This window comes from Triticum urartu, chromosome 1A (assembly GCF_056163025.1).
Source record: "Triticum urartu cultivar PI428250 chromosome 1A, HENAU_Tu73, whole genome shotgun sequence".
NCBI lineage: Eukaryota > Viridiplantae > Streptophyta > Magnoliopsida > Poales > Poaceae > Triticum > Triticum urartu.
In genome coordinates this window covers 445,975,899-446,000,820 of record NC_141873.1, presented here as the reverse complement: position 1 = coordinate 446,000,820, position 24,922 = coordinate 445,975,899, and positions in this window count along the sequence as shown.

Below are 24,922 nucleotides of genomic sequence, written 5' to 3'. Positions count from 1 at the left end.
GGAGCTCGACCAGCTGTTTTAGCTGGTCGCTCAAAGGCACAGGGTGTCCGGCCTCAGAATACTGAGACCAGAACACCTTCTCCGTCGAGCTTCCCTCTTCAGCTCGGTAGAATGCGGGGGCATCGGATACGCTGCGGGGAAGATCTGCGAATGCCCCTGGAGAGCTTCGGATTCGGGTAAGTAACAAGTAGTTTACTTTTATATTTCTACTTTGCATGAAGAATGCCATACCCGCTGCTATCTTCCTCATCTCCTCCAACTCTTGGAGGGCCTTTTGGGCTTCGGCCTTGGCAGACTTGGCAGTCTCAAGGGCCGTCGCGAGCTCGGATGCTTGCGCCTTTGACTCAAGCTCCAAACTCTCATGTTTTTTCATGAGAGCCTGAAGCTCTTGCTGCACCTCGCCGACCTGAGCCCCAAGTCTGTCTCGGTGCGCTTCGCGGGTGTTTTCTTTTCGGCCTTAGACAGCGCCTGCTTAAGGGTTGCCACCTCAGTCGTGGCCCCTACAATAAGTAGTACAATCCTGTTATTTTTTTTGCAATCACTCCTTTTTGTAGGCACTTTTTCTGTAAGGTATTTCTTACCTTCTTTCTCCTCGAGCTGCCGCTTGGCAAGGCCAAGCTCTTGCTCGGTCCGCTCGAGGTCCTGCTTCAGGACACCCACCTCCGCAGTCAATGCGGCGGTGGATAGCAGCGAATCCTGCATACGCATATTGACTCTTTTTGTTAGACTCCTGCGAAATTTAATAGATCCTCTATTCGGCTTTTCTTTCCGAACGCCAAGCAGAGCATCAGGGGCTACTGTCTATTTGGTAATATTTTTACATATTTTTACTTACCTCGAAGCCTGTTAGAAGGCTAGCGCAAGCTTCAGTCAGTCCGCTCTTGACGGACTGAACCTTCTGGATCACCGTACTCATAATACTACGGTGCCCCTCATCGATGGAGGCACCGTCGAGCACCTCCAGCAGATTGTCCGGCACCTCTGGTTGGACGGAGGCCGTCGGCTCAGAAGGCTTGCTCCTCTTGGAAGGAGTTCGCCTACCGCGGTCCAGAACTGTGGAAGATTCCGGCGTGGTGTCCGGCACAAAGCCGGACTTGGAGCCCTAGGGGGCCTTATCCCCTTCACTCCTGGAGTCCGGGATGTTGCCTTGCGGCTCCTCCAGGACCACCTCCTCCTGCCCCGGAGCTTGTCGCGACGCCACTTCGGCGTCGTCTGAAGTGCGGGGGGAGACAGCGGGCGGAACTAAGTTCACGTCTGATGAGTCCAGGGAGCCGCCCGACGATTCGTCGAATTCGGCCCGGGGCGGACTGCATAATTACATTCGACATTAGGGAAAGATGTGCGACAAAGGAACATCATGAGTTACTCTGATATCCGAACTTACGATTTTGCCGGACGCATGGCCCTGTTTGGCCACTCCTCTTCGCCCTCTTCGGCGTCGGGGGAGTAGTCCGGCGGAGGGGTCTTCCTTTTCCTAGACCCCTCGGCCTCCCCCGTTGGGGCGGCCTTCCTCTTCTCTCCTCCCTCCGCTGGGGGGGAGAGTTTTCTTCTTCCTCCTCGTTTTCACGGGAAGAGGGCGTCTCGGACTCGTCGGATGACGAGTCCGACACCACCACGTTACGGGCACACTTTCGAGTCCCCGTGGTCTTCTTCTTCTTGGCCTTCTTCTCCGGCACCACATAAGGCGCCGGAACTAGCAGCTTCACTAGTAGAGCTGGGGCTGGGTCTTCGGGCAGCGGAGCCGGACAGTTAATCGGTCCGGATATCACCCGCCAAGCCTGTCAAAGGTAAGGGAGTTTAGATCCTGCATAGAGTCAAACTATGAAGAAAGCTTAACATCCTATAAAAGGTGAAGATAGCCTACCTCGCTAGCGTGATGCTGCGAGCTGTATCCGCGGTCCTCGGAAGCGGATGCGGGAGCCTCGGTGCCCTTAAATAGCACCTTCCAGGCATCTTCTTACGTCGAGTCGAAGAGCCTGCTAAGGGTTTGGTGCTGCGCCGGATCGAACTCCCACAGATTAAAATCCCATTGTTGGCACGGGAGGATCCGGCGGACGAGCATAACCTGGATTACATTAACAAGCCGGATTGGCTTGTTCACCAGGGGCTGGATGCATATTTGCAATCCGGTCACCTCTTTTTCGTCACCCCACGACAGGCCCGTCTCTTTCCAGGACATAAGCCGTGTGGGGGGTCCGGATCGGAACTTGGGGGCTGCGATCTAGTTCGGATCGCGTGGCTCGGTGATGTAAAACCACCCGGATTGCCACCCCTTTAGGGTCTCCACAAAAGAGCCCTCAAACCATAGGACGTTGGCCATCTTGCCCGCCATGGCGCCTCAGCACTCCGCCTGGCTGCCGCGCACCACCTTGAGCTTGACGTTGAAGGTCTTGAGCCAGAGGCCGAAATGAGGGCGGACGCGGAGGAAAGCCTCGCACACGACGATAAACGCCGAGATGTTGAGGATGAAGTTCGGGGCCAGATCGTGGAAATCCAAGCCGTAGTAGAACATGAGCCCCCGGACAAATGGGTGGAGTGGAAAACCCAGTCCGCGGAGGAAGTGGGGAAGAAATACTACCCTCTCATGGGGCCTTGGGGTGGGGAGAAGCTGCCCCTTTTCAGGAAGCCGGTGCGCGATGTCCTTAGACAGGTATCCGGCCTTCCTTAGCTTCTTGACTTGGCCCTCCATAGCGTAGGAGACCATCCACTTGCCTCCCGCTCTGGACATTGCTGGAGAAGGTTGAGGTGGGAAGTGCGGGCTTGGGCGCTGGAGCTCGAGTGCGCAGGAGATGGATAGGCAAAGGAGGAAGAAGGTGTAGGTAAAAAGGTGGATCCTTATCCCCTTATATGGGCGGATGCGGTTGTGCGTCCCCACCAGCCTAGTAAAACTCGCTTGCCTCCCAAGCGCCGTGATAAATGGCGCGGTTGGGTTACCCACGTCCGTATTGATGAGAATCCCGTAAAGGGGGTACACGATCTCTTTTTGACAAGACGTGCCAAGGAAACCGCCTCGCAAAACATGCTGAGGTGGAAAAGTGAAAACAATTCGAGTGAAGGACTTGGCTGTAGTGTGATGACGCACTACGGAATACGTCAGCAGATTTGATTTGTGTTAATATTATTCTCTCTATGGCAATATGTGGAAGCTTATTTTGCAGAACCGGACACTACTCTTGGTGTTTACAATCTTCTATGAAGGATTTGGAGGAGGAACCCGCCTTGCAATGCCGAAGACAATTTGCGCGCCGGACTTGTCGCCATTGAAGCCTGGTTCAGGGGCTACTGAGGGAGTCTTGGATTAGGGGGTGTTCGGGTAGCCGGACTATACCTTTAGCCGGACTCCTGGACTATGAAGATACAAGATTAAAGACCTTGTCCCGTGTCCGGATGGGACTTTCCTTGGCGTGGAAGGCAAGCTTGGCGATGCGGATATTCAAGATCTCCTACCATTGTAACCGACTCTGTGTAACCCTAACCCTATCCGGTGTCTATATAAACCAGAGGGTTGTAGTCCGTAGGCAATCAACTCCATATACAACAATCATACCATAGGCTAGCTTCTAGGGTTTAGCCTCCTTGATCTCGTGGTAGATCTACTCTTGTACTACCAATATCATAAATATTAATCAAGCAGGACGTAGGGTTTTACCTCCATCAAGAGGGCCCGAACCTGGGTAAAACATCGTGTTCCCTGCATCCTGTTACCATCCGGCCTAGATGCACAGTTCGGGACCCACTACCCGAGATCCGCCGGTTTTGACACCGACAACGACCTAGCCTGTAACACCTCATATCACTTTGTGGCCTTACGCACGGTATCCCCACGGGTGTCGCCTTACCATGGCCCGGGACCGTTTGCGCCTTTTGGCTCACGTATATGATAGTGTCGCTAGCATCCATATGACAGAGAACCTGGGCCGACATGACTAGTCGTGAACCCAAAGTGGCACTAAGTTACAGGGACAGGCATACATGAATCAACATCGAGCATGTCGGTCAGCAGCGTGTGAATCCGGGCTGTAGCAACTGGGCTAATAGGACTCCGGGAACCCGGGCTGTAGCAGGCTAGCAGGACTCCGGATGTCACCGCGTGACATTCCCCCGAAGGGACAGACATAGGAACAAAGTGAATCACATGCCGACCAGTCTAAGTGTTCCAGAGCAGTAGTGCTGGGCTAGCAGGACTCCGGTGAACCGGGTTGTAGCGGACTACTATAGCTCATGGAAGCACAAGGCTACATTTCCCCATAAGAGAGGCTACCAAGGATGAACAACTAGGTTAACGGATCCCACACATACCAAGCATTTCAATCATACACACAATATGCTCGATATGTGTAAATACAACATGGCATCACAACATAACTCTACGACTCAAGTATTTATTCATTAGGCTCCGAGGAGCGAGATATTACAAACATGGGTCTCATGACCCAACATTCAGAGCATACAAATCAAAGCACATGCGGAAGCTTAACATGTTTGAGTACAGACTTCTACAAATGAAAAAGGCTGAGAAGCCTGACTATCTACCAGATCCTACCGAGGGCACAAGAACATAGCTGAGGTATCAAGCTAAACATCGAAGTTCTCGTGGAACTACTAGCGAGACCGATGTCTCTCTGCAAAACATAAATTAAGCAAACCTGAGTACAAATGTGCCCAGCAAGACTTACATCAGAACTAACTACATATGCATTGGTAGCAACAAAGGGGGTGGTGGAGTTTAATTGCAGCAATCCAGCTTTGACTCAGTGGCTAACCTGAACTACTACTGCAAATAACTCTTTGAGGTGGCGCACACGAGTCCACATGTTCACCATATCAATACACCACTATGGATCCGCTCCCGTCTCCCTACGAGAACGCCATCCATAGCACACACACTTATCTTGTGTATTTTAGAGTATCCACTTTCACTTGTCTATGAACGATGCAAGGGGGTCCAAGTTTCCATATTCGAGGAATCCGGCTATTCGAATAGATAATGATAACCCTGCAGGGGTGTACTTCTTCACACACGCTCTCGCCACTTACCACCATGTACACATCCTGTTCCTTGGCAACCTTCAAGCAGAAGCCTGGCGACGGAGTCGGCCACGACCTGACTAACCACACAAGTCTCTCGTCCAGGTTTATCGCCTACTCGGGTTCCATCCGCAAGGAGATCCGGCCGGGGTGTCGCTCACGGCCCCAAACGATGTGTGCAGGGTTCCCAAGCCCACCATCCGGGTGCCACTTGGTACACCATGCCACTGTGCCTAGTCTGTCCCAATCCCACCTGTACTGGGTGCCACTTGGTAGACTACTAACACTACCTACAAACACCAGAAACTAGTTGCAAGTCCTGGACAGAGATCGAGTTGATTAATAAGCCGAGAGGGGCCAAGTTACCGGAACCCAATGTGTGGTAGTAACTGTTCATGGATCACAAACACAGAACTCAGTTCCTGAGAACGACTGCAATGAGACAACCCACCATGTACTCCTACATGGCCTCTCACCGCTACCTTTACCAAATCGTGTTCACACACTTAGCTCTCAACGGTAGGACATGTTCACCACGTTCCAATTCATTCCCGATGAATCAGACCTGACTCAACTCTAAGCAGTAGCAAGCATGACAACAAGCATGAATGAGTAGGCACATCAGGGCTCAAACAATTCCTACTCATGCTAGTGGGTTTCATCTATTTACTGTGGCAATGACAGGTCATGCAGAGGAAAGGGGTTCAACTACCACAGCATGTAACAATTGAATCGTTGTTGTCCTAATGCAGTAAAAGAGAGCAGGAGCGAGAGAGTGGGATTGTATTGGAATGAACAAGGGGTTTTTGCTTGCCTGGCACTTTTGAAGATAGTATAGCTCTTCATCGGTGTCATCGAACTCATCGTCGGAACATACGTCTACTGAGGGGAACAACCACCGACTAGCAAAGAAGGAACACAATCAATGCGATGCACATTCACATGAATGACATGTTATGTTAAGGTACTGAATTCACCTAATGCAATATCTAGGCAAGTTAATTGAAGTGGAACTCAAACAATCAAATTCCAACTTCAAAAGTTATTTCATAAATTTCCCTAATCATCATTTTTCCTATTCAGTGAGGTTAACTTGTTCAAACATGCATGCTCATGGCATAAACAGATTCTTCATATTTTTCTGATCATTTTTCATATATAAATTATTTCATTTCGAGCTATAGTTTATTTTCTATGATTTTTAGAAGTTTGGGGGTATTTTCTGCAATTTATAAATCATTTCTGATTTATTTTAATTCCAGAAAACTTTACTGCATCAGCATTAAGTCATGCTGGTGTCAGCTGGTCAACAGGACCGTCCAAGCCAAACCTGATAGGTGTGGCCCACCTGTCATTGACTCAGCTAATTAACAGGGTTAAAATTAATACTAACTAAACTGTTACTGGGGCCAGGTCCCACATGTCAGTGACTTAGTGTGTTAACTAAATGTCAATTAGCGCTAAGCTAAAATTAGCAGGGCTCTGGGCCACCAGTATTGACCCAGGGGAGTCAAACTCCAGGTCAAACAAGGTCAACTCGGGCTAATCCCACCGGCGGGTCGACGCCGGCGAGGCCAAACGCGGTGGGGGGCCGCGGGTTTCGCGCTCCGGCGTCCAAATGGACAAAGGAGACCACCTACGGATAGCTGGTGACCCCGCGCATCGAGTGGTGCAGTCAGTTATGACAGGGGCAACCTATATCGACGGCGGTAAGCTCAAATGCGACGGCCAGAGTTCGGGTCTTAGCGGTTTCGGTGTTGCGGTGCACGGCAGGAGCCACTGGAGGGGGTTTTGGGCTTCGGGCATTGCTCTGAGCACGGCTGTGCGCTCGGTTGTAGCTCTAGGTGACGGTGGCCATGACAGTGACATGGCCGGCGGAGCCGAGCTCGCGGCTCCGGTGGAATAGGCGGCTATAGAACAGGAACGAGCTCGGGGAGGAGGGGGAAAAGACGCAGCAGCTCACATCGAGTTGAACGGAGGCCTCTGCGCGCTCGGGGAGGGGCTGGTGATGACGGGAGGTCAAGGACGGCACTCCAAGGCTCTTCCTGTCGCGTGGCTCGGTGGATACGGCGTAGAGGTTGACGGCGGGGCTTCTTGGCACGTCAATGAGGCGAGGGGTGGACGGGGTCCATGTCTACGGCGAGCGGCGACGATGGTGGTGTTCGGCCGTGCGCGTGAGAGAGAGAGACAGAGGGGAGGAGGAGCATGGGGAGAGTGGGAGAGGGCCAGAGGGGTTGCATGGCGTCGTCTAGATGCGTCGGGGAGGGGCAGGCAGGCAGGGAGGATCTGGCCTCCTCGGCCGCGCGTGCGCGAGCACGCAGCTACTCCTACTGGCATGAGGAAGACGACAGGAGGCGCCAGGTAGGCTAGGCCAGGGAGCTCGGCTGCCAGCTTGGCCGGCTTCAGGTAAGTCCAGGTGAAGGAGTCCTGGATTAGGGGGTGTTCGGATAGCCGGACTATACCTTCAGCCGGACTCCTGGACTATGAAGATATAAGATTGAAGACTTCGTCCCGTGTCCGGATGGGACTTTGCTTGGTGTGGAAGGCAAGCTTGGCGATGCGATATTCAAGATCTCCTACCATTGTAACCGACTCTGTGTAACCCTAACCCTATCCGGTGTCTATATAAACTGGAGGGTTGTAGCCCGTAGAGGACCAACTCCATACACAATCATACCATAGGCTAGCTTCTAGGGTTTAGCCTCCTTGATCTCGTGGTAGATCTACTCTTATACTACCCATATCTTCAATATTAATCAAGCAGGAGTAGGGTTTTACCTCCATCGAGAGGGCCCGAACCTGGGTAAAACAAAGTGTCCCATGTCTCCTGTTACCATCTGACCTAGACGCACAGTTCGGGACCCCCTACCCGAGATCCACCGGTTTTGACACCGACATTGGTGCTTTCATTGAGAGTTCCTCTGTGTCGTCGCCTTTAGGCCCGATGGCTCCTTCGATCTTCAACAATGATCCGGTCCGGGGTGAGACTTTCCTCCCCGGACAGATCTTCGTCTTCGGCGGCTTCGCACTGCGGGCCAATTCGCTTGGCCACCTTGAGCAGATCGGAAGCTATGCCCCTGGCCATCAGGTCAGGTTTGGAAGCCTAAACTACATGGTTGACATCCGCGGAGACTTGATCTTCGATGGATTCGAGCCACAGCCAAGCGTGCCACACTGTCTCGATGGGCACGATATAGCTCTGTCGCCAAACAGCGCCTTGGAGGCCGCACACGCATCGGTTTCGACTTGATTCGGAACCTACTGCGCCGATCGAGGATCAGCGGTTGGACGCTGCCTCAGGGGCTGCGATCTCAGAGGCGATCGAGCCGAACTCCAGCGCCGCACTCCGCATGGCCCGTGACTCCGAGGAGCCGGATCCCTCTTCGAACTCCGAGCCCCCCGCGCCCCTGCCAATCAAACCCGAGTGGGCGCCGGTAATGGAGTTCACCGCAGCGGACACCTTTCAGCATTCGCCTTTTGGCGACATCCTGAATTCTCTTAAGTCTCTCTCTTTATCAGGAGAGCCCTGGCCGGACTACGGTCAGCAAGGGTGGGATACGGACGGTGAGGAAATTCAAAACCCACCCACCACCCACTTTGTAGCCACTATCGACGACTTAACCGACATACTTGACTTCGGCTCGGAAGACATCGACGGCATGGACGACGATATAGGAGACGAACAGGAACCAACACCTGTAGGGCGCTGGAAAGCCACCTCGTCATACGACATATACATGGTGGATACTCCAAAAGATGGAGATGGCGATGGAACAATGGGGGATAACGCCCCCAAGAAACAGCCAAAGCGCCGGCGTCAGCGGCGCCGCTCTAAATCCCGCCAAAGCAAAAATGGTGATTCCGGCACGGGAGATAATACTACCCCGGACAGCACCGAAGAACACCCACCTCAGCAAGATTCGGCACAGGAAGATGGAGAAGCCAGCCCTCATGAGAGAGCGGCAGACCAAGAGGTCGAGGATGATAACTATACGCCTCCCTCCGAAGACGAGGCAAGCCTCGATGACGACGAATTCGTCATACCATCAGACCCCGCCGAACAAGAGTGTTTTAAATGCAGGCTTTTAGCCACAACAAGCAGCCTCAAGAAAAAGCAGCAACAGCTTAGAGCTGCCCAAGATTTGCTAGCTTACAGATGGACTGAAGTCCTTGCGGCCGAAGAGTATGAACTCGAACGCCCCTCCAAGAGTTACCCGAAGCACAGGCCGCTACCCTGATCAGAGGAGGAAGCACCTACATCACCAGCGCATGACATGGCAGACCGGCCACCCCGTGGCCGTGACAGAGAGGGCACAGCCAAGCGTCGGACCACAGCCAAGCCAAGCGTGCCACACTGTTTCAGCTGGTCGCTCAAGGGCACAGGGTGTCCGGCCTCAGCATACTGAGACCAGAACACCTTCTCCGTCGAGCTGCCCTCTTCAGCTTGGTAGAATGCGGCGGCATCGGATACGCTGCGGGGAAGATCTGCGAATGCCCCTGGAGAACTCCGGATTCGCGTAAGTAACAAGTAGTTTACTTTTATATTTCTGCTTTGCATAAAGAATGCCTTACCCGCTGCTATCTTCTTCATATCCTCTAACTCTCAGAGGGCCTTTTGGGCTTCGGCCTTGGCAGACTTGGCAGTCTCAAGGGCCGCCGCGAGCTCGGACGCTCGGGTCTCTGACTCAAGCTCCAAACTCTCAAGTTTTCTCTTGAGAGCTTGAAGCTCTTGCTGCACCTCGCCGACCTGAGCCCCAAGTTTTTCTCGCTCGGTGCGCTCCGCGGCCGTTTTCTTTTTGGCCTCAGACAGCGCCTGCTTGAGGGTCGTCACCTCAGTCGTGGCCCCTACAATAAGCAGTACAATCATGTTATTTTTTGCAATCATGCCTCTCTATAGGCACTTATTTCTGTAAGGTATTTCTTACCTTCTTTCTCCTCGAGTTGCCTCTTGGCAAGGCCGAGCTCTTGCTCGGACCGCTCGAGTCCCTGTTTCAGGACACCCACCTCCGCAGTCAGTGCGGCGGTGGACAGCAGCGAAGCCTGCATACGCATATTGACTCTTTATTGTTAGACTCCTGCGAAATTTAATAGATCCTCTATTCGGCTTTTCTTTCCGAACGCCAAATAGAGCATCAGGGGCTACTGTCTATGCGGTAATATTTTTACATATTTTTACTTACCTCGAAGCCTGTTAGGAGGCTAGAGCAAGCTTCACTCAGCCCGCTCTTGGCGGACTGGACCTTCTGGATCACCGTACTCATAATAGTACGATGCTCCTCGTCGATGGAGGCGCCTTCAAGCACCTCCAGCAGATTGTCCGGCACCTTTGGTTGGACGGAGGTTGCCGGCTCAGAAGACTTGCTCCTCTTGGAAGGAGCTTGCCTACCGCGGTCCGGAATAGTTGAAGATTCCGGCACGGTGTCCGGCTTAAGGCCGGACTTGGAGCCCTGGGGGGTCTTGTCCCCTTTACTCCTGGAGTCCGGGAGGTTGCCTTGCGGCTCCTCCAGGACCACCTCCTCCTTCCCCGGAGCTTGTCGCGACACCATTTCAGCATCGTCCGCAGTGCGGGGGGGGGGGGGGGGAGACAGCGGGCGGAACAGAGTTCACGTCCGATGAATCCAGGGAGCCGCTCGACGACTCGTTGAGTTCGGCCCGGGGCGGGCTGCATAAGTATCATCGACATTAGGTAAAGCTGTGCAACAAAGGAACATCACGAGTTACTCTGATATCCGAACTTACGATTTTGCCGGACGCTTGGCCCTGTCCGGCCACTCCTCTTCGTCTTCTTCGGCGTCGGGGGAATAGTCCGGCGGAGGGGTCTTCCTCTTCCTGGACCCCTCGGCCTCCCCAGTTGGGGCGGCCTCCCTCTTCTTTCATCCCCCCGCTGGAGGGGGAGTGGTTTCTTCTTCCTCCTCGTTTTCATGGGAGGAGGGCGTCTCGGACTCGCCGGATGACGAGTCCGACAACACCACATTACGGGTACTCTTACGAGTCCCCGTGGTCTTCTTCTTCTTATCCTTCTTCTCCGGCACCACATAAGGCGCCGGAGTCAGCAGCTTCGCCAGTGGAGCTGGGGCTGGGTCTTCCGGCAGTGGAGCCGAACAGTTAATCGGTTCGGCCATCGCCCGCCAAGCCTGTCAAAGGCAAGGGAGTTTAGATCCCGCATAGAGTCAAACTATGAAAAAAGCTTGAACATCCCGTAACAGGTGTAGATAGCATACCTTGCTAGCGTGACGCTGTGAGCTGTATCCGCGGTCCTCGGAAGCAGAAGCGGGAGCCTCGGCGCCCTTGAATAGCATCTTCCAGGCATCTTCGTACATTGTGTCGAAGAGCCTGCTGAGGGTTTGATGCTGCGCCGAGTCGAACTCCCACAGATTGAAATCTCGATGTTGGCACGGGAGGATCCAGCGGACGAGCATAACTTGGATTATGTTGACAAGCCGGATTGGCTTATTCACCAGGGACCGGATGCATGTTTGCAATCCGGTCACCTCTTTCTCGTCGCCTCATGACAGGCCCGTCTCTTTCCAGGACACAAGCCGCGTGGGGGGTCCGGATTGGAACTCAGGGACCGCGGTCCATTCCGGATTGCGTGGCTTGGTGATATAAAACCACCTGGATTGCCATCCCTTTAGGGTCTCCACAAAAGAGCCCTCGAACCATAGGGCGTTGGCCATCTTGCCCGCCATGGCGCCTCCGCACTCCGCCTGGCTGCCGCTCACCACCTTGGGCTTGACGTTGAAAGTCTTGAGCCAGAGGCCGAAATGGGGGCGGACGCGGAGAAAGGCCTCGCACACGACGATAAACGCCGAGATGTTGAGGATGAAGTTCGGAGCCAGATCGTGGAAATCCAGGCCGTAGTAGAACATGAGCCCCCGGACAAATGGGTGGAGTGGAAAACCCAGTCCGCAGAGGAAGTGGAGGAGAAATACCACCCTCTCATGGGGCCTTGGGGTGGGGATAAGCTGTCCCTTCTCGGGAAGCCGGTGCGCGATGTCCTTGGACAGATACCCGGCCTTCCTTAGCTTCTTGATTTTGTCCTCAGTAATGGTGGAGACCAACCATTTGCCTCCCGCTCCGGACATTGCTGGAGAAGGTTGAGGTGGGAAGTGCGGGCTTGGGCGCTGGAGCTCGGGTGCACGAGAGATGGGTAGTTAAGGGAGGAAGAAGGCGTAGGTAAATAGGGTGGATCCTTATCCCCTTATACAGGCGGATGCGGTTATGCGTCCTCACTTGCCTAATAAAACTCGCTTGCCTCCCGAGCGCCATGATAAATGGCGCGGTTGGGTTACCCACATCCGTATTAATGAGAATCCCGTAAAAAGGGTACACGATCTCTGCTTTGACAAGACGTGCCAAGGAAACCACCTCGCAAAACATGCTGAGGTGGAAAAGTAAAAACGATTCGAGTAAAGGACTTGGCTGTAGTGTGATGGCGCACTGCAGAATACGTCAGCAGATTTGTTTTGTGTTAATATTATTCTCTCTATAGCAATATGTGGAAACTTATTTTACAGAGCCGGACACTACTATTGGTGATTACAATCTTCTATGAAGGACTTGGAGGAGGAACCCGCCTTGCAATGCCGAAGACAATTTGCGCGCCGGACTCGTCGTCATTGAAGCCTGGTTCAGGGGCTACTGAGGGAGTCCTGGATTAGGGGGTGTTCGGATAGCCGGACTATACCTTCAGCCGGACTCCTGGACTATGAAGATATAAGATTGAAGACTTCGTCCCGTGTCCGGATGGGACTTTCCTTGGCGTGGAAGGCAAGCTTGGCGACGCGATATTCAAGATCTCCTACCATTGTAACCGACTCTGTGTAACCCTAACCCAATCTGGTGTCTATATAAACCGGAGGGTTGTAGCCCGTAGAGGATCAACTCCATACACAATCATACCATAGGCTAGCTTCTAGGGTTTAGCCTCCTTCATCTCGTGGTAGATCTACTCTTGTACTACCCATATCTTCAATATTAATCAAGCAGGAGTAGGGTTTTACCTCCATCGAGAGGGCCCGAACCTAGGTAAAACAAAGTGTCCCCTGTCTCCTGTTACCATCCGACCTAGACGCACAGTTCGGGACCCCCTACCCGAGATCCGCCGGTTTTGACACCGACACCAGGTAAAACCTTTCTCTCTCTTTCCTTTATTCTAGTTCCTGTTCTATTGTTTGCCTCTGTTTGAACTTGGTTTGCTAACCAAATTATTTTGTTGCTTCTGAAAATTGTCGTGGGAGCTAAAATAATTAAACCAAAGCTCCACAAAATATTTCAGAATTATTGGACATATATTTATTTAATAGTAGATATAAATCCAATTCAAATAGCTATTGATTTTATTCAAAGGCCCAAAATAAATATCTCTGGGTCTTCAAAAATATTGGTTTGAATTTTACCTCTTGCCAATATTTTTATAGAATAACAGGAACATTTTCTTGGACTCATTTGAAAAGATTTTAATGTTGATTATTTCTGTAGTGACTTCTGAGGGTTTCAACTAACCTCAATTCAACCTTCAGAATTTAGACATGATGCATGATGCTCTCAAATGCAACTAGTTACAAACAAATTCTAGGGCTGTGACAACTCACCCCCACTAAACAAGAATCTCGTCCCGAGATTCAGGACGTGAGGTAAGAAGACAGAGGGGACACGGAACTGACACAGTCTTCACGATCCATGTTGCACTTCATAAAAACGTTGATTTGATCATCATCTTTGATTATGACATCCTTTCCTTCGAGAACTTCATCCAACATGGCGACAAGAGAGCAAGACAACCTCACAATAATGGATCATCGATCTTAATGAACACAGGATCAAGTCACGGAATGAGACGTAGAAACATCCCTAGAGCTAAGACGCAAAACACACATCAGAGATGATGGATGAGAAACATATGACAAAGGTTCAAATTGGTAGGCAACAATTCCATGCTGGAGTAGGATAGTGCATGGTTTTCAAGGTAGTGAGGAGATAATTGCCATGATTCCATAACGGGACACCTCGGGAAAGGTGACTCATAGAATTATTCCCTTAAGTGGCAAAAAGAATTACTTTTGATACAGAGATTATTGAAACTCTCTATACCAGCCGAAGGAAAATCACAATTGATCGTTTGAATGAATTCGAAAGAATGGCATACTCAGTTTGGAGAGGAAACTAGAGTTATAGGACAACTCGGCAACAGAAGGCACATTCCAATTGATACCGAGGATATAACCCAGTGACTGAGCGTACTCTCAAGAACTTGAGCATTTCTGTATTCATCAAGGTTTTACCAACATCCGTGCCGAGGATCCTGGCAACACATCATACTACCATGATGAACGCTGATGGAGGATGCAGATGCAAGGAGGACATCACTTTCTTAGATTTTTCCTTAGCAATGCCAAAGAAGCAAATCTGAATGATCGACTGAGAGACATTTAGCACTCCTCTTATAATGTTCTCCATGATGTACTAGGTACCACGGTCAATGCTTAAAAGCATCAACATGGCCATCAAGTAAAGGTCGGACTTCGGGAGCACAAAAATCCATAAGGAACAACTTGTGGAATAAGTCATACCAAATCCTCATGGAGAAGATGGTCGAATTGCTCATTCAAGATACTACCATAATAGATCTTCCGACTAGGTGTGTCGGCCAAAACATCAACCTCGTCGGGACCTACATCATAGATCTTGGAAATGTTCCAGCCATCATATCTGCCTAAGATTCAGATATGGCTGGTAACAGGATTTTTTTCAGACAACATGTCTAGAAAAGAAAGGTTGCAACACAAGTCGACGAGATAACGTTGCGAGACTCTCGGGAGATGAACTACGATAGCAAGCTCCAAAACATGAGCTGGTTCCGCTACACACATGTGAACATGTTGTCCAAGACAAGCATGACCACATAGTAGTCTTACAATAAAACACTACCAAAGTTCAGGTGAGGAACCATCATCGAGGATATCGAAGTCCATACACAAGTCCGGATTAGCTCTCAGGAAGGAACTTCTTCTCCTTGAACAAATCAATCAGTGGCTTGGTGTGCTAGGGAATACATATGGAGTGGAGGTAATTAATCTACCAAACCATAGAATACTTTGCATGTATGCATGACTAATTAGGGATGATTCCAGAGGAAACAAAACAAACCTTTCTCAAATTCATGGCGGCAACTTACACCTAATGCACGTGAACTTGGAGAAAGTCACTTCTTTCACCAAAACATATACTTCATGAACGGGAGATGAAAAAATGCTTACAAAAGTTTCCAACACTAACTTAGATGTTCAACATGAATCACGGACAAGATGAAATGTTGATGATGAGCTCAACAACAATCATCGAGATTTCCATGAAGATGGAATTCCACAACTATGAGAACAAGGTTATAGCATTGGTCAGACCCAAAAGATATAATAATGTATGCTCGAGGAAACAACCACGAGTAAGACAAGATTACGAATATCGTTGGTCCTGATTTGATTTGAGGATAGCCCATAATCGAATCAAAGATTGGATAAGATGATAGGTCCATTAACTGATCACAAGGGTCAATCAATGAAAATACCATCTTTCTTCAACACACATACAAGATATCCCCTAAAATGAACTAAGTTGGATAAAGCTTTTATCTTCCAACTCTCCAAGTTATTGTTCAGCTTAACCAACTAGTTCAGGGTATCCAACTCAGATTCTTGGAGAAGGGGTGGTTACAAAAACCCAACTTGATCACGAACTCAACATAGCGGTCAGGTGACAACCTGGTAACACTTCTGATAAGACATTCGGAAAATCACGAACCACCGATATGTTACTAAACTCGAGAACATTCTTGCTTTTCAGGGAAAGACGATGGGACCAAGAGAGTGATGGATTGCCAAAATCCTATCTCATTGATCGAGGAGTGCACCAGGGAAAAATGGGCTAGGTAGCACGATCAATCTTAGAATGATGGTTTAGTAACCAACACGCGAAGAATGGAATTATCGCCCGTTAAGCACCAAGCAACACAGTTCCTAGGGGTATTGATTTCACACATCACGATTCACTTGTCGGCATTCCGGTTACAATAACACGGACACCGAGGAATGAACAATGATGGCAAGGAATATCACTGCGTCAAGAATTCACAAGGGGTGGTGCAATTCTCATGACATTCTTGACATAAGACGGTAATACTTCAGGGTAGAACAGAATCAAAGGCTGGGTTGGCATTTGATTTGCGGATTACAACTGCTTTGACCCAATCCCGGAGATGGATAAGGTACTGGAGTTTGTTTCTCCTAGTCATTCCGGAATAGAATGGCTTGACAGACCACAAGAATATGAGATATTGATGAGCATGAGTGCATGACATGCTCTTTACTATCAAATGATAGAGGGAGATTAGGATACAACTAGAGAGAGGGGCAACTCAAAGGAACATATATCTTTCTGAGTTGTGGATGCATAGATTAGTATGTCGAGCAAAGGTCAACATTTCTTCCGGATAACCCATGCAGAAAGGTAGAACTGGCAGAGTCACAATTATAATGGAGAACTCATCAAGAGCACTCTTATTGCGATCCTGTCGTTCAAGACGAACGTCTGCCATGGATGGTTCATGGTATTGGAAGAATGATATACCACGGACCTGGAAGGCTATCACAAGGTTGCTAATATCCTAAAGGAATGAGCAAACACTATCAACAGAGATGTGCAAAATGACTCATGGTTTTCAGGAACCCATGGTAGAATACCTGCTAAACTAGATGGTATCACGGGATGCTTTCAAGAATGATGGCCAGAATCATCACACTGGGAAAACAAGACATGGCTAGATTACTAGGTGATCCTCTAAGACACCTAGGGTCATAATAATGGCTTCAACATATACGCCAAGGTAGCGTAGTACCTCAAATCAACGATTAGTGTGGTTAATCTGGCCCAAAGGAACATCGAGAACGAAAAGAAGGGAGTTCCAAATGCATCAGACTATTTAGAAACCTGGGATGACTCGGACAACATAACAGCTGCAAATGCTCAAAAAGATTTGAGACATTATGCAAAATGGTGGCATAACCACTCAACATCACAATATCAAGGTGCTGAGGCCAGCTATGAACACACAGAAGTAGTAGAAACTGAACTGAGACTTGAATCCAACATTCCTATAAGTCTACGAATTAGTAACACGTGATCCTGATAGAAAGATGAGAAGCCTAGTTCTTAATCCCCGTAGAAGAGAAGAGGTTGACTCAGATTAGAAGGCATAAGATATACGCAGTAAAAAGAGCCTTACGTTCCCTTCCATAATCAATTCCCTTACATAACTAAAGAATTTCTAGACTCAACTTCGACCAGTTTGGCTTGGTAATCCTACAGGCAGTCAGGCTCTGATACCAAAGCTGTCAGGACCCCGATTCTAAGTCACACCGACCTAGCCTGTAACACCTCATATCACTTTGCGGCCTCACGCACGGTATCCCACGGGTGTCGCCTTACCATGGCCCGGGACCGTTTGCGCCTTTTGGCTCACGTATATGATAGTGTCGCTAGCATCCATATGACAGAGAACCTGGGCCGACATGACTAGTCCTGAACCCAAAGTGGCACTAACTTACGAGGACAGGCATACATGAATCAACATCGAGCATGTCGGTCAGCAGCGTGTGAATCCGGGCTGTAGCAACTGGGCTAACAGGACTCCGGGACCCCGGGCTGTAGCAGGCTAGCAGGACTCCGGATGTCACCGCGTGACATTTCCCCAAAGGGACGGACACAAGAACGAAGTGAATCACATGTCGGCTAGTCTAAGTGTTCCAAAGCAGTAGTGCTGGGCTAGCAGGACTCCAGTGAACCGGGCTGTAGCGGACTACTATGGCTCATGGAAGCACAAGGCTACATTTCCCCATAAGAGAAGCTACCAAGGATGAACAACTAGGTTGTCGGATCCCACACATACCAAGCATTGCAATCATACACACAATATGCTCGATATGTGTAAATACAACATGGCATCACAACATAACTCTACGACTCAAGTATTTATTCATTAGGCTCTGAGGAGCGAGATATTACAAACATGGGTCTCATGACCCAACATTCAGAGCATACAAATCAAAGCACATGCGGAAGCTTAACATGTCTGAGTACAGACTTCTACAAATGAAAAAGGCTGAGAAGCCTGACTATCTACCAGATCCTACCGAGGGCACAAGATCGTAGCTGAGGTATCAAGCTAAATGTCGAAGTCCATGTGGAACTACTAGCGAGACTGAAGTCTCTCTGCAAAACATAAATTAAGCAAACATGAGTACAAATGTACCCAGCAAGACTTACATCAGAACTAACTACATATGCATTGGTAGCTGATACGTCTCTATCGTATCTATAATTTTTGATTGTTCCATGCCAATATTCTACAACTTTCATATACTTTTGGCAACTTTTTATACTATTTTTGGGACTAACATATTGATCCAGTGCCCAGTGCCAGTTCCTGTTTGTTGCATGTTTTTTGTTTCGCAGAATATCCATATCAAACGGAGTCCAAACGGAATAAAAACTGACAGAGATTTTTTTGGAATATATACGATTTTTGGGAAGAAAAATCCATGCGAGACGGTGCCTGAGGTGGCCACGAAGCAGGAGGGCGTGCCTGCCCCCCCCCCCAAGCGCGCTCCTGACCCTCGTGGGCCACCCATAAGGCGGTTGGTGCCCTTCTTTCGCCACAAGAAAGCTAATTTCCGGATAGAGATCGTGTCAAAATTTCAGCCCAATCAGAGTTACGGATCTCCGGGAATATAAGAAACGGTGAAAGGGAAGAATCTGGGAACGCAGAAACAGAGAGAGACAGATCCAATCTCGGAGGGGCTCTCGCCCCTCCCACGCCATGGAGGCCATGGACCATAGGGGAAACCCTTCTCCCATCTAGGGAGGAGGTCAAGGAAGAAGAATAAGGAGGGGGGCTCTCTCCCCCTCGCTTCCGGTGGCACCAGAGTGCCACCGGGGGCCATCGTCATCACCGCGATCTACACCAACACCTCCGCCATCTTCACCAACATCTCCATCACCTTCCCCCCTCTATATACAGCGGTCCACTCTCCCGCAACCCGTTGTACCCTCTACTTGAACATGGTGCTTTATGCTTCATATTATTATCCAATGATGTGTTGCCATCCTATGATGTCTGAGTAGATTTTCGTTGTCCTATCGGTGGTTGATGAATTTCTATGATTGATTTTCTGTCACTCATATGATTGCGCGCATGGATCACACCCTAGGGTTAGTTGTATGTTGATAGGACTATGTATTGGAGGGCAAGAGTGACAGAAGCTTCAACCTAGCATAGAAATTGATGCATACGGGATTGAAGGGGGACCAATATATCTTAATGCTATGGTTGGGTTTTACCTTATTGAACATTAGTAGTTGTGGATGCTTGCTACTAGTTCCAATCATAAGTGCATAGAATTCCAAGTCAGGGATGACATGCTAGCAGTGGCCTCTCCCACATAATACTTGCTATCAGTCTAGTAAAGTAGTCAATTGCTTAGGGGCAATTTCGCAACTCCTACCACCACTTTTCCACACTCGCTATATTTACTTTATTGTTTCTTTATCTAAACAACCCCTACCTTTTATTTACGTGCTCTTTATTATCTTGCAAACCTATCCAACAGCACCTACAAAGTACTTCTAGTTTCATACTTGTTCTAGGTAAAGCGAAAGTCAAGCGTGCATAGAGTTGTATCGGTGGTCGATAGAACTTGAGGGAATATTGTTTCTACCTTTAGCTCCTCATTGGGTTCGACACTCTTACTTATCAAAAACTGTTGCGATCCCCTATACTTGTGGGTTATCAAGACCTTTTTCTGGCGCCGTTGCCGGGGAGCAATAGCGTGGGGTGAATATTCTCGTGTGTGCTTGTTTGCTTTATCACTAAGTAATTTTTATTTGCTGTTCTTAGTTGTTCTTTATATTTAGTTATGGATATGGAACATGAAATACCAAAAAAATTAGGTGTACTTGCTACTCATGGAGATGGGGAACCTTCTAAAACCCTCGATTCTGGTTATGTGAAAAATATTATGTACTACTTTAATAATCCTGAGAAAACCCCATTCAATTATGTAATGGGAGTAATGTTGGATCAACGTGAATACTTTAGGGATTATCGCTAGACACAAAAAGGGAAACTATTACGAGATCAAATTCATATATTGAATTGGTATGCTAGGCAACTATGCCTGAGATATGATTATACTTGTTGCTCTAAGATGAACGCTCCACCCCTTCCCTTTGTATGCGAATTTAATGATAATAAAAACTTAGCTTCTTATGCTAGAGGTATATATGATTACTATGATGTGGAACAAATAGAAGAATTTGTTGCTTTTATGGGTGCTTATGAAATTGAATCTATGTTTAAAGAGTTTGAAGATTTTGATGATTCGGTTTATAGACCTGAAAATTTAGCTATCCTTAAATATTGTTATGAGAATTATGAATACAATTACGATATTAATGCACTTATTGAGAAAGTCTCCGCTGTCCAAGAAGAGACTAATATTTTGCAGGAATCTATGGAAAAAGAAGTTGATGAAACTGTGAGCTCATTGGATGAAAAAGATGAGGAGGAGAGCGAAGAACAAAAGGAGGAAGAGCGGATTGATCACCCGTGCCCACCTTCTAATGATATTAACTCTTCAACTCATACATTGTTTAATTCCTCCTCATGCTTACCGAAGGATGAATATTATGATAATTGCTATGATCCCGTCGATTCTTTTGAAATATCCCTTTTTGATGATGCTTGCTATGCTTATGGCCAAGATGCCAATATGAATTATCCTTATGGAGATGAACTTGCTATAGTTCCTTATGTTAAACATGAAATTGTTGCTATTGCACCCACACATGATAGTCCTATTATCTTTTTGAATTCTCCCGACTACACTATATCGGAGAAGTTTGCCCTTATTAAGGATTATATTGATGGGTTGTCTTTTACTACTACACATGATGATTTTGATAGATATAATATGCATGTTCTTGCTGCTCCTACTTGCAATTATTATGAGAGAGGAACTAAATCTCCGCCTCTTTATGTTTCCAATACAACAAAGTTGCAAGAAACTGTTTATGCTATGCATTGGCCTTTACTTTGTGTGCATGAAATGTTCTTTTATGACATGTCTATGCATAGGAAGAGATTTATACTTCTTCATTGCATGATATATGTTACTTTGTGCTCACTACTAAATTACAAATCATTGTTAATTAAAATTGTCTTTGATATACCTTGGGATCCGGGTGGATTCACTACTTGAGCACTATATGCCTAGCTTAATGGCTTTAAAGAAAGCGCTGCTAGGGAGACAACCCGGAAGTTTGAGAGAGTCATTATTTCTGTCGTGTGCTTTTATAAGGTTTAAAAATAAAAATAATGTGCCAAGGTTTGCCTTTAGGATGTTTACATTTGCTTGATGGTTTGTACGGTGCAGGACAGAAACTTTGGCTGTAGTGCGCGATTTTACATTTTTTGCTGGAACGTCAAATGGTTCTGATTCTTTTTGCACTGTCTTCCTATACAAATGTTTTATTTTTCATAATTTTGGTAGAATTTTTCAAGTATCTGAAGTATGGTGAATGTTCAGATTTTTACAGACCGTTCTGTTTTAGACAGATTCTGTTTTTGATGCATAGTTTGCTTGTTTTGATGAAACTATCAATTTATATTAGTGGACTAAGCCATGAAAAAGTTATACTACCATAGAAACAATGCAAAAAAATATGAATTGGTTTTCAACAGTACTTATAGTAGTGATTTGCTTTATTATACTAACGGATCTTACCAAGTTTTCTGTTGAAGTTTTGTGTGGATGAAGTGTTCGATGATCGAGAAGGTCTCGATGTGAGAAGAAGGAAGAGAGGCAAGAGCTCAAGCTTGGGGATGCCCAAGGCACCCCAAGTAAATATTCAAGGAAGACTCAAGCTCTAAGCTTGGGGATGCCCCGGAAGGCATCCCCTCTTTCTTCAACAAATATCGGTATGTTTTCGGATTCATTTCGTTCATGCGATATGTGCAATCTTGGAGCGTCTTTTGCATTTAGTTTTCATTTTTATTTTATGCACCATGCTGGTATGAGATAGTCCTTGGTTGATTTATAGAATGCTCTATGCACTTCACTTATATCTTTTGAGTATGGCTTTATAGAATGCTTCATGTGCTTCACTTATATCATTTGAAGTTTGGATTGCCTGTTTCTCTTTACATAGAAAAAAGCCATTTGTAGAATGCTCTTTTTCTTCATTTAGAATTGTTAGAGCACGGGCATATCTTTTGTAGAAAGAATTAAACTCTCTTGCTTCACTTATATCTATTTGGAGAGATGACACGAACTGGTCATTCACATGGTTAGTCATAAAATCCTACATAAAACTTGTAGATCACTTGTCGGTGTCAAAACCGGCGGATCTTGGGTAGGGGTCCCGAACTGTGCGTCAAGGCCGGATGGTAACAGGAGACAAGGGACAAGATGTTTTTTACCCAGGTTCGGGCCCTCTCGATGGAGGTAATACCCTACTCCTGCTTGATTAATATTGATGATATGGGTAGTACAAGAGTAGATCTACCATGAGATCAAGGAGGCTAAACCCTAGAAGCTAGCCTATGGTATGATTGTTGTGTATGGAGTTGATTGCCTACGGACTACAACCCTCCGGTTTATATAGACACCGGATAGGGTTAGGGTTACACTGAGTCGGTTACAATGGTAGGAGATCTTGAATATCCGCATTGCCAAGCTTGCCTTCCACGCCAAGGAAAGTCCCATCCGGACACGGGACGAAGTCTTCAATCTTGTATCTTCATAGTCCAGGAGTCCGGCTACCCGAACACCCCCTAATCCAGGACTCCCTCAGTAGCCCCTGAACCAGTCTTCAATGACGACGAGTCCGGCGCGCAAATTGTCTTCGGCATTGCAAGGCGGGTTCCTCCTCCAAGTCCTTCATAGAAGATTGTATACACCAAGAGTAGTGTCCGGCTCTACAAAATAAGCTTCCACATATTGCCATAGAGAGAATAATACTAACACAAATCAAATCTGCCGACGTATTCCGCAGTGCGTCATCACACTACAGCCAAGTCCTTTACTCGAATCGTTTTTACTTTTCCACCTCAGCGTGTTTTGCGAGGCGGTTTCCTTGGCACGTCTTGTCAAAGCAGAGATCGTGTGCCCCCCTTTTATGGGATTTCTCATCAATATGGACGTGGGTAACCCAATCGTGCCCGTTAGCATGTTTTCTCGATTAAAAGCGAGTCCTAAACGGTTACGGGGAGGGCTCCTGGTATTCAACCTCTTATAAAGAGACCAAGGCCTTACTCCTTTTTCCAATCTCAAACGAGTTTGCCCGTCGCCTCGAGTTCCAACACCCTAGGCTTTAGATTCCAGGCGCTTCGGACCTTCGACAATGTCCGGTTCCGACCTTCAAGGCCGATGGATGCCCTCCTCCGTCACGGAGGAGGACATACTAAAGTTGAGAGAGGCTAAGTTCTTGACCGCCGAAATTTCGCATAGGTTGCCTGCTCAAAGGCAGGCTATTCCCAGTCCCCAGCCCGGTGAGAGCGTAGTGTTCATGTCTCACTTCCTTCGGGGGTTAGGCTTCGCGATGGATCCCTTCGTGAGGGGGCTGTTGTTTTATTACGGGCTGGAATTTCATGACTTAGCTCCGGAGTCCATCCTCCACATTTCCTCATTCATCGTTGTGTGCGAAGCGTTCCTCCGTGTCACTCCTCACTTCGGATTATGGCTCAAGACTTTTGGAGTGGAGCCGAAGATGATCGAGGGACGGCACACAGAGTGCGGAGGCGCTGTCATAAGTAAGAATGCTGATGCTCCATGGCCCGAGGGCTCCTTTCAAGAGGAGCTCGGCTTGTGGCAACGAGAATGGTTCTATATCACCGCTCCCAGGAGCGCCAAGTGGGCGGCGCCTCCTGCCTTTCGCTCGGGTCCCCCATCACGGCTAGCGTCATGGGTCAATAAAGGATTAGATTGGGGGTTATCCAAAGACGTGCCCTTGTTGCAGGGCCGCATCAGGGATCTCTTAGAAAGAGACCTCAACCTGGTCAAGGTGACGCAGGTCATGCTGATTCGCCAAACACTGCCCGGCAAACGTCGCTCCCTTCGTCTGTGGGAGTTCAATCCGGAGGGACCATGAGCTCTCCATCATTTTATGGGCGCAACGCCCGTGGAGATGTATAAACTGTTCTTCGGATCACAAATGATGTGTCCGGATTTGACCGAGGACGTAGGCCTAAGCTGCAATCGCCTGGATACCGAAGTAAGTAACCTTGTGCCCGGACCTACTATCCATATAATCGTCATAAACTTGCCCCTAAAAGAACTGTCCTTTTAAACAGGAGTGGATAGCGAAGGCAAAGCTGATCAGGTCTCCGGCTCCCCTTCCCGGAACTAGGCCGGATCCCGTGCTTGTCAGGATGTTGAAGATAATGCCTTTGGAGGGAAGTAAGGGGAAGTACAAGGGAACTATGGCCTCCTCGAAGGAGGCTGCTCCGAAGGGAGGAACCAACAATTCCTCTCCCAAGGGGAAGAAGAGGGCCGCCTCTGACGACCCGGAGACCATGGCCCCGAAGCAGGGGAGAAAATCCTCGTCAGAGGGTCCGACGCCGGGGAGTTCCTCGGCCGGACTATGCCCTCAAAGGGATCAGCCCTCCAGCGAGCCGTAAGTAGAGAGATGTTTTCCTTTTGAGGGATGAAAGAAATCCTTGATTTATATCTGAGAAGATTAACCGAAATTTTACCTTGTAGCTCGGACCTCAGCCCTTCTCAGCAGAGCTCGTCTTCAGGGGATCTTCTTCGGAGATGATGGAGAGCGGGACGCCTCCCCC